Raw genomic sequence first — 10837 nt, forward strand, 5'->3', positions numbered from 1 at the left:
GAAGAACACATACAACAGAAAATGACAGGACTCTTTTTTTCATTGAATATTCCACATGTGAAAAGATTGAACTGTTAAAAATGGCTGCTGTTAATACAGAAACCTTGTAAAAACATACAATATTACAAGAAATTGATAAAACTAAACATGTATGATTCCATGCAACACCACTGTTTTACATACATAATATACAAAATGTATTTTTAAACACCTAACAACCATTTACTTTCATCTTGTTTATCTTGTGGACTTTCAACAGTGAGCAAATACACATTTGGTACCCAAGCACCATATGCAACACAGTGTATCCTCGTAATTAGAGCCCATACTATATTTTAACTGAATATTTTTACTTGATATAGAATTAAAAAAAAGATACCATTTGCATTATCTGCAGTCAAACTGTATTTAAAAGATGGATGTACTTTCTAGCTCTAAAAAGTGAACTCAGTACGGAAGTACTTTAAATCTGCACTCTTGAAGCTGAAAATGCCCAGTTTCAAACTTCACAACAGGACCAACTATTAAGACATGGTGGGTGTGTCCATCTTTTATATACAGTCTTTGATTAAAGTGTGTTACTAGACTGACAAACTTAGTACTTTTTAAAAATCTGATAAGACCCCTTCATTTTTAGCTTTTCAACATACCTAACATACTTTGCGTTTAGAGAATATTTACTGATATATTGATATCAGATATATTGATATTTACTGATATACTGGTATCTGCAGTACCAATATCAGTAAATAAGATAACCTTTATTATTCCCACACGTGGGAAATTTGTTTTGCCCTAATAGCTATTAGGGCAAATCATTTGCTTGTTTTGTTTATTCCAGAGGGTCGTTAGGTAAATTAGAACAACACACCACATCACCAAACTTATCTCTATTTTTGCAGGGTACCTAAACTGTTCATCTTGATTTGAGCTATCAGTTTTGGTTATGTTAATACTGTGAAGGCTGAATGCTTACCATGTACTTCCCCTGGTTATTAGCTCACATCTGAGGATCCTGTGTGTAATGTATGAATGCCCTACCTTGATCAGTCAGGCTGTGAACTCAGTGGAATGTGTCTTGTCTTGTGTTGTACAATACTGAATGTTAGCCCCGGTTACGAGATGAGACACACACACACACACACACACACCTGCAGAGACAAGTCTGCTGTATGTCTGCAGTGAGTAGGTCACTGGAGCTCTGCAGCAGTATTCAATGGAATGGAAAATGGCTGGGGGGCGGACTGCCACTATGAAAGCTACTGCTTTATGTGCATTACACAAAGTAAGTATGCACATAAAAATTCAGCAAATATCTTCTGCATGGAAACATGTCAGCCAACAGATATATGGTAATACGATGTGCGTGTTTGGATGCTTGCAAAAACAAAATGAGGTAAAACTCATAAACTGACCGCATTTCTCTGCATCGAGCTTGATCACTAACTTATATAAACACAGACTAGCCAGAAGTAAATACATCACACATTCATTAAAACTTGAGCATATGGTAAGGTGAAGGTCTTCAAAGCGGGGACACCTGGGGCATTTCACAACAGTCACATTACCTTTGTCCTCTTAATCCACCTCTGTCTGTCCTTCCTCTGCCGTAATCGTCTTATTTGACTCAGAATCAGAATCAGAATACTTTATTGATCCCTGGGGGAAATTATTTTTTGTTACAGTGCTCCATTTTAAACCAACATTAAGACAAGACAGACAATACACTAACTAAGAATAGTACAATATATACATATATATACATACATACATACATAAGTCACTCATAAATAAATAGTTGGAAAAGAAACATGTGTAGCTGTAGCAGCAAACAGTGTGTTAAGTGGATGCGTTGTACAGGGAGATGGCCACAGGCAGGAATGATTTCCTGTGTCGTTCAGTGGTGCTTTTCGGTAATCTCAGTCTTTCACTGAACGTGCTCCTGTGACTGACCAGCATGTCATGGAGTGGGTGGGAGGTGTTATCCAACATTGTCTTTATCTTGGACAGCATCCGCCTCTCCGACACCACCTTGAGGGAGTCCAGCTCCATCCCCACAACATTGCTGGCCTTACGGATCAGTTTATTAAGTCTGTTGGCATCTGCGACCCTCAGCCTGCTCCCCCAGCATGCAACAGCATAGAGGATCGCACTGGCCACCACAGACTCATAGAAAATCCTCAGCATTTTCTGGCAGATGTTGAAGGACCTCAGTCGCCTCAAAAAATAGAGACGACTCTGGCCCTTCCTGTAAAGTGCTGTGGTGTTTTTAGCCCAGTCCAGTTTATTGTCAATGTGTACTCCAAGGTATTTATAGTCCTCCACAATGTCAACACTGACCCCCTGGATTGAAACAGGGGTCAAGTGTTTCCTGGTCTTCCTGAAGTCCACGATCAGTTCCTTGGTCTTTGCCACGTTGAGCTGCAGATGATTCTGCTCACACCACGTGACAAAGGAGTCGACCACAGCCCGGTACTCTGTCTCATCATCCCTGCTGATGCATCCAACCATCTCCCTCAGTGGGCCTGCCCTTTGAAATGCACCTCTTTGGTCTAATTTAATATGCATGGCACAGTTTGGGGCACGAGGACAGCAATTCCTCCTCAGGATGCTATGAAGAGGAAACATTCAGCAGATCACTCGATTTCATGGGCCGTGGAAGAACAAGACAACAATGTCTGGGAAAGGAGAGGGTGGGGGAAACGAGGTATTAAAAGAAGGAGATACTGTGAACGGTAATGCAAATACCAAAGCGAGTCTAGAGAAACACTGACATGGAAAAGTAACTACTGATGAAACACAGAGAAAAGGGCTATAACAGAGGTATAAAAAGAGAATGACCAATTGAGTAAGGTAATTTCTAACATATGGCGTGTCGGATAATACTCCCGCTATGGCAGAATGCTTCCCACATTTTCCTCTCAATGGGAGACAGAATTGAAGTGATGGAGAAAACATGAACCCGTACAGTAAAAGGAGAAACAGACAGGGAATAGCATCTGGAGAAAGAGAGAAAGAGATGAGATGGAGAGAAAGGACAAAAAAACAAAACAAAGACTAAGATACAGGGATGAGTCACTATGTGGGAGAGGAGATGAAGGGTTTATAAAAAGAAAACTGCTGTCATCACCCTTTGGTGAGTTGACATCAAAGCAAAGGTCAAAGCATGATCAAAAGTCAAAACCCTTAAAAACCAGGGAAAGATCTGATAAAGCAAACATTCACACGTTCTCCCCTTTTTTCTCTCCCCCTCACATACACAATCATAGAAAAAGACAAAATCAGATTATCTAATTTTCCCTTTCCTGGTCAGCACAGCTGGAGCTCTGCTACCCCCAAGGCACTCATTTCCCAGTTCCCAGGTGAGGTCAGCCTACCCTGGAGGGGGCAGTATTGTTTCAGAGAGGGTGTTTGCCTAGGCATGTCCACCTTTACCTGTTGAGAGCTCCCTTCATCTCAACTAACGCCCGAGGGTGGGTGCAGCCAGATAAGCATTAGAAGGAGAAAGAGAAATATCTGCGTGCGCCCATGCAAGTTATTTTAATCCCTCTGTTAGTCTTTTTTTTCATACTTTTTGCTGTGATGGCCCGTCATACCAAATATTTGTAGAGATATCTAACAGTTGAAAGATTTAAGCAAAAAAAAAAAAAAAAATTACTGTTATCTCATTTTGCTTACTTGGTGCCTTTCACAACACTCAGAAAGTTTCCACTATGAGCGGCTGCATTTGATGGAGGATAAATGAACTTCTGGTGGAAATTATCAACAAAACTTTGTAGGGTCAACTATGATGATGATGTCCTAATAAATGTCTACAATTTCAGAATTTATACACTACACAAATAGTGCACATCTAAAAATGAATGTGTCCCACACATAAAAATAAAAATAGCTCTTTGCATTTAGCTTTTCATTGAACCTAGGAGTAATGATTTAAATAGGATGGGGCAACACGTTCTCATCTCAAAGTGTAACATACTGACGAATGTGACAAATCGTCGATATGTTACGTGTTCGGAGGCATGAGAGCCAGTTGGAATCAATCTATAAATGTGTTTTATGTTATGATCCTGAATCACTTTGGAAAACACTAAGTGTTAGGGTTAAAGTTGTAGTTATGGTTAGAGTTAGGGCTGGAATGGACGGCTGGGGCCTTTGGTCTAAATGTTTCTTATACCGTCGCCAGCAGCATTCTATTGGATTCAACTGAGAACCCAGAGCGTTTCAAAAGGACATGGAAGGGTACCTGTTGCATTACTATGAGACGCCTAGGAGCATGAGAAATCTTTCGTATGTTACACGTTGGGAATGATAATGATCTGGATGGGAATAAAAAGAAGTACCACAGATATATAATGAATTCACAATGATTTGTGAAATCAAAAAATGTCATATAGGTTTTTACAAGTCAACAAGTGCAAAAAAACAACTTAAAAGCCTCTGGAATTAAATAATGGCACAGAAATAATGGCTCATCTGTATAAGCAAAATTACCAGTACTGAAAAGATGCACTTGCGCTTTGGGATTTTTTAGGGATTTTTCATCAGGGGCTGTCTGTCCCGTCTGTAAGTGCAGAACAACCACTCACTAAGCAGCAGTCCGGGGATGACGCCACACATATGGCTCCTCATTTTCATCAATGTCGAAAATCCCCCTGGACAGAACGTGAAAACTGGACATGTCCGGGGAAAAGAGGACGGTTGGTCACCCTCTTGTCTGTATCTGTAAAGTGGTTTATATGTCGCTTAATGTTAACAGCAGACCTAAAGCTCCAAAAGTGTAGCGCAAGATACCGAATTAATTCAGAATATTAGATTTTTGTTTTAGTCTAGCTGTTCCCCGTCAGTATTGAAAAATGTATTGATAGCAATATCGAATATTATTACACAGGAAAAAAAACAACTACACGTAAAATAATCACACAGCGGCGCCTCTGCCTTTGTAAATAGAGGGACAGTAACTAGGTGTGTGTATGTAAGCGTGTAAAACCTGCAGATAGAGACAAACAGACAAGCATTTTTCATGGAAAACAAAGGGGGGCATAGCAAAAATAGTTTGGGAACCACTGAGCTAGGCTATGTTTAGCTAACTGGCTTCTGGCTGTAGGCTTATATTTACAGCCTTGGCATTGTCAGTCTTTTCGTCTTATTGGCTAGAATATGGCATAAATAAATACATTTGGCTAAGTATGTTGAATAATGTTGAATGTTGATCTACTGACAATATCTCAAAGATTAGAGAAAGAACCATTTTGAATTACAGTCAGTGGCTGCTTTGTTTGGTGCACCTTGTTGGGACCAGGCTGGACTGCTTTATTTCTGCATGGCAGAGATTCAACAAGTTTCTGAAAACATTCCTCTGAGATTTTGGTCCATACTGGCATGACAGCATCACACTTTGTGACATGGTGCATTATCCTGCAGAAAGCAGCCATCAGAAGATGGGTACACTGTACTCATTAAGGGATGGACATGGTCAGGAACAATACTCAGGTAGACGGTGGCATTTAATGATGCTCAAATGGCACTAAGGGGCCCAAAGTGTGCCAAGAAACTATTCCCCACACCATTACACCACCACAAGCAGCCTGAATCGTTGATACAAGACAGGATGGATCCATGCTTTCATGTTGTTTTACTGGTGCTACCATCCAAATGTTGCAGCAGAAATCACAGGAAATCACCAAGCCAGGATGTCTTTTCAGATCATTCTCTGTAAAATTGTAGATAATCAAATTTCTGAAACACTCAAAGTCACTTAAATGACCTTTTGTCCCCATTAGATATATGCTTGTGTACCTAAGAAAGTGTCCAATGAATGTAATGCCTTGTAAATGCTTTTCTTTGTTTTTTCTAATCAAATACATTATAAGCAATCAGTTAATGACTGAGTTTCAAGTGGGCGTTTGCTGCGAGACACATCCTCCCACCTCTCTGTATATCTCTATACTGAAGAATAGTGAGTTCCTTACTTTGCACTCTGTATTGATTATTGCAATTACACACTATTACGGTTCTATTATCTGCCCTGACTGTCTTTAATTACACTAGAGACCAACAGGAAGAGTGAAGGCGGGAAGAGAGAGCGAGACCGTGAATGTGAGGGAGACACTTTCCAGATAGACGGATGAAGCGAGACACTGCAGCGAACTAATTAAAACAGAAACTTTTTGTTTCAGCAAGTTGACAGGGAATGAATCTGGCAGGGAATTAATCTGTCTGCAGGGAACACAGTGACGAGTTACACACACACACGCGCGCGCAAACTGATGCACGTAAGGAGGAGGAGTGCAGAGTGCCGTTGCCATAGTTACAGACTATAGCGCCACATCATGCGGCAGAGTTAATGCAGAGGTGTGTGCTTCATTTAAGCTTTCATTATATCACCACCCTGACCTATTCAAACATCCTCTACACAAGTACACACAGAGAAAGGTTGCACAGATAAATCCAAAGCCTTCCTGCTGAAACACTGCATCTCTGCCAAATTCTTACAGTTGCCAATCTGCAGCTCTTACCCTTGAGGTGAAGCATCATTCATGCTTATGAAGTGGCAGATTACATACTAAAAGAAAATATTTGGCATGCAAAGATAGGCACTTCAAGTCAAAGCCCACGAAAAGAAAAAGGGCTTCTTCGATTGGTTATGAATGGAGATTCCTTAAATAATTTATAGGTAAGAAAAGGTGGTTTCAATCACATGTACTCTCTCACAGTCTGTTTCTAAAACCTAAAGAGAATTATGGATTTGATCAACTGGTCTCTGAATGCTATTGACACCCTTTTCTCAACGAGAAGTCTGGCTCAGGAGAGCCCGAGTGCCCTGGAGGGACTTTCCCTGCCGGATACACGATGGACGGGTGGCAGAAATGGAGGATCGTGTGCCTGGCGGGACTGTCGATCGAGGACGCTGAAGATATCTACCTATTCGGAACCATGATAACAAGGTTCTTGCTGATCGGAGCTGGCTTGGCCCTGGCTTATCGGAGAATTAAGACAGCGGAACTGGCTGTTCAAACCCCCCCAAGGCTGCCCGCTGGGATTGAAACGATGGGACGAGACGCGACTTCTCAGAAAGGGCTCATTGAAAGCAGCATGGTTAAGACCTTGGAGACGCTTACAGCTGCCGTGAATACTCAGAATAACACCTCTGAACGTATATTGGGATACATCAAGGAGAGGCCTGCTCAAAATAACACCTTTGAGCGAAAGTTGGATTACATCGTAGAACAGCTCACTGCAGTCGTGAGGTCTCAGAATCGGCTATCTGAGCAAAAGAATGACAACACCAGCAAGTTTGATACCATCATGGGGAAGCTCGCGGTTCTCCAACGGGAGATTGAGAGACCAGTGTCAGAGTGTTAAAGAACAGCTTTGAAATTCTCATGAGTTGTTGCAAAAGAAAAATTACCATCATAATCCGGCTACCCCTTCGGCGCCAGCTGTGGGCTCAAGGCTGGAGCCGAACAAAAACTCCCTGATAACGACTGTGTTGAGTCTGTTCCTTCCCATTCCGTGCAAGGCCACCTGGGTTGGCTGGAAGACTGTTTACTTAGCCTGGCAGGGCGAAGGACACTGTCTCAGCTGAACTATGGACATGCACACACATACATATACTGATGCTGATAAGCACTCACTGAAGCATCACCCTCCCTACCCCGGATCCAACGCCACCTCCAAAGCTTACCTCCCCTCTGATGTGGACATCGGGTCAGGTATAGGCGCAGTCGAAGATTGCAGTGGTCCCAGATCAGATGTACACACTGGAACACTTTCCCATGTTGCTTGTCTGTGTTTATTGTGCTATGGTGTGTTGATATCTGTGCATTCCTGTATTATCCTTTTGTATTACACATTTTGATGTTTCTTTTTCCTCGCTACCTAGCCTGACCTGTCTCCCCAATGTAATGTTTGTGTATTGTATGTACGGTCGGCAAGGTCTGTCATCTTGGTTGTGGGCAAAAGACCTGCAACTGACAAATAAAGGCTATATCATCTCATCTCATCATCTCATGTTCGAGGATCAGCAAGTCCATTTATAAGGTACTTCCAGGAAACACAGTCAAAACAGCAAGTTCAACGCTAATCCAAAACTACAGGGACCTGTCCGTCCTCACAGACCTTCCCTGAAGCAATCACTCTTTTCCTTTTTAAGGAACTGTCAACAAGGATCTACACAAAAATAATCACTAATGTAAACATACAATTGGCAGCACCTCTATATCAGGTGTAGCACAATTAGTACCTATGTTGGGAGAAAGTCCAGTAGCAAGAAAAAAGAAACAAAGAAAACCAACAGCTGGTTTTGTGCTGAAAACCAAGAAAGATGGAGAATAATATTTTATTGTTGTATACACTGAATATACACCCACTCATTTAAAAGAGATGAATTCAGTGAAAGGAGTAGGTGTGTTCCTGCTCCTTCATCTTACTGAACACTGCGAAGGTGCGTTAGTAACGGCTGCACTTGTTGTGTTTTCAGAGTATTTTTCAAGTCCATTCTAAGCCTCATAATCCGCCCTATATTTGTTTCACAAGACATTTCACAAGGAAAACCCTCAGTAAGCTGTAGCTACTGCCCTGTATCTTGTAGCAAATCTCTGTCACTATAAAGCTTGGGTATTAGCTTTGGAAATACTGTAGCAGCTCATAAGCCTCAGTGTTTGTTGTGTCCACTTGATCAGAAGGCCTGGTGTCTGTATATGACTGCAGGGCCCAGACAAGAAGTCAAAACTGGTGGACTATGGGACTATGGAAAAGTTAAGCTCTAAATCTGTGTTTGACTTAGAACAACAGCAATATATTTGAACAGAATACCACCGACTGGGCCCACCGATGCAATTTTGATTGCCTTTTTAAAAATTCAAAAAAACCTCCCTTCAATTCCGAGGCGAGAATGACAGGAAAGTTCAGCCGGAGCTTTATCCTGTGTTGGCACAGTGAAATGGAGTGTGGAAATAGCTCCGGCAACGTGAGTGGATCATTATATTTAACTGAAGCTGACTGCTGAAGCTGACTGAATACATGAGCTGTCGAAAGACCATCACTTTACAGCACAAACATTTCTGAGGTTTTTTTTTAATCTTCCCAAGAGTAAAAAATTAGTAGTAAAAACATAACTTTGGATTTGGATACTTAGATTTTTCTTATTTACATGTAAATCATATTCAAAGTCTTTATGCAATTAAGGAATCTGCTTAAAGTCACAATAAAGTAAATATATCACTGTAAATATATCACTGTCGTCCCTCATCACTGATGGGGACGACAAGGAGTACAGAGGTCTGACCCAAGACTTTGTGGACTGGTGCCAGCTGAACTACCTCCAGATCAACGCCAGTAAAACCAAGGAACTGGTGGTAGACTTCCGCAGGCACAAGCATTCTCCACTGCAACCACTGAACATCCAAGGTATGGACATTGAGGCTGTGGACAGCTACAGGTACCTTGGTGTTCATCTGAACAACAGACTGGACTGGACTCATAACTCAGACGCCCTCTACAGGAAAGGGCAGAGCAGGCTGTACCTGCTGCGGAGACTCAGGTCGTTTGGAGTGGAGGGCCCACTCCTGAAGACCTTCTATGACTCTGTTGTGGCTTCTGCTATCTTTTATGGCGTGGTCTGCTGGGGCGGCAGCATCTCTGCTGGGGACAGGAAGAGACTGAACAGGGTGATCCGAAGGGCCAGCTCTGTTCTAGGATGCCCTCTGGACCCAGTGGAGGTGGTGAGTGACAGGAGAACGGCGGCTAAGCTGTCATCCCTGATGGACAACATCTCCCACCCCATGCAGCAGACTGTGACAGCACTGAGCAGCTCCTTCAGTGGGAGACTGCGGCACCCACGGTGTGGGACGGAGAGATTTCGCAGGTCTTTCCTCCCCACTGCTGTCAGACTCCATAATAAAGACTTTAACTGATCAAGCACACACATCCATACATATGCAATAATACTAAGTGCAATAATCCTTTCTGTCATCGTTGTATTTTTACTCAGTTGTATATAGTATTTGTATTTGTATTCTATTTTTATCTTATTGTATATTTATTTTATTTTATTCTACTGTATATAGTATTTATTTTATTCTATTCTGTACAGTTGTGTACTGTATTTATTCTTATTGTATTCTAATTTTTGCCTCATAACTTTTGCACTGTCCACTTCCTGCTGTGACAAAACAAATTTCCCACGTGTGGGACTAATAAAGGTTATCTTATCTTATCTTATCTTATCTTATATCATTTAAGGTTTTTTCTTTGCTTTACTGGGTACAGAATTTCCATCCTGAATACAGACTCACACATAAAATGAATCTAAAGATGCTGCAGATTATCATCATTTATAGTACATTTATACACTGTATATAGAATTTATATTTGTAACAGCACTCGTATAGTATATCACAGCCCAGCATGGTAGCTGTGCAAAGCTCTTGAGCCAACCCTGATGTTTTAGGGTTTCTTGAACAATAGTTCTCCAGGCTTTCTGAAGGTCTTTCAAAGTTTTTTCTTGGGCATTGCCTGCCTTTTCACTCATTTTCTGCCCCATCCACACACCTGACCATTTTCAGAAACTTTTTTTGTTTGTTAAGCCACTTAATACTGATCCAGAAATCAAGTCAACCATAAAAAGAGGCATCTAACTGAACGGATGAATCAGTGTTACTAGCAGCCTATTGCAAAAACATGTATATAGATAAATCTATGAGTAAAGCAAATGATAACAGACTCTGACAGACACAAGATAGTATTTTTGGAACAAGGTGATACTCAAAGAGCAACTGGCCGAAGACTTGACATATCTCAGCATAGTGTGCTGTGTGTCCTTAAAAACAGCACA

This window comes from Astatotilapia calliptera, chromosome 17 (assembly GCF_964374335.1).
Source record: "Astatotilapia calliptera chromosome 17, fAstCal68.1, whole genome shotgun sequence".
In the NCBI taxonomy this organism is placed as follows: Eukaryota; Metazoa; Chordata; class Actinopteri; order Cichliformes; family Cichlidae; genus Astatotilapia; species Astatotilapia calliptera.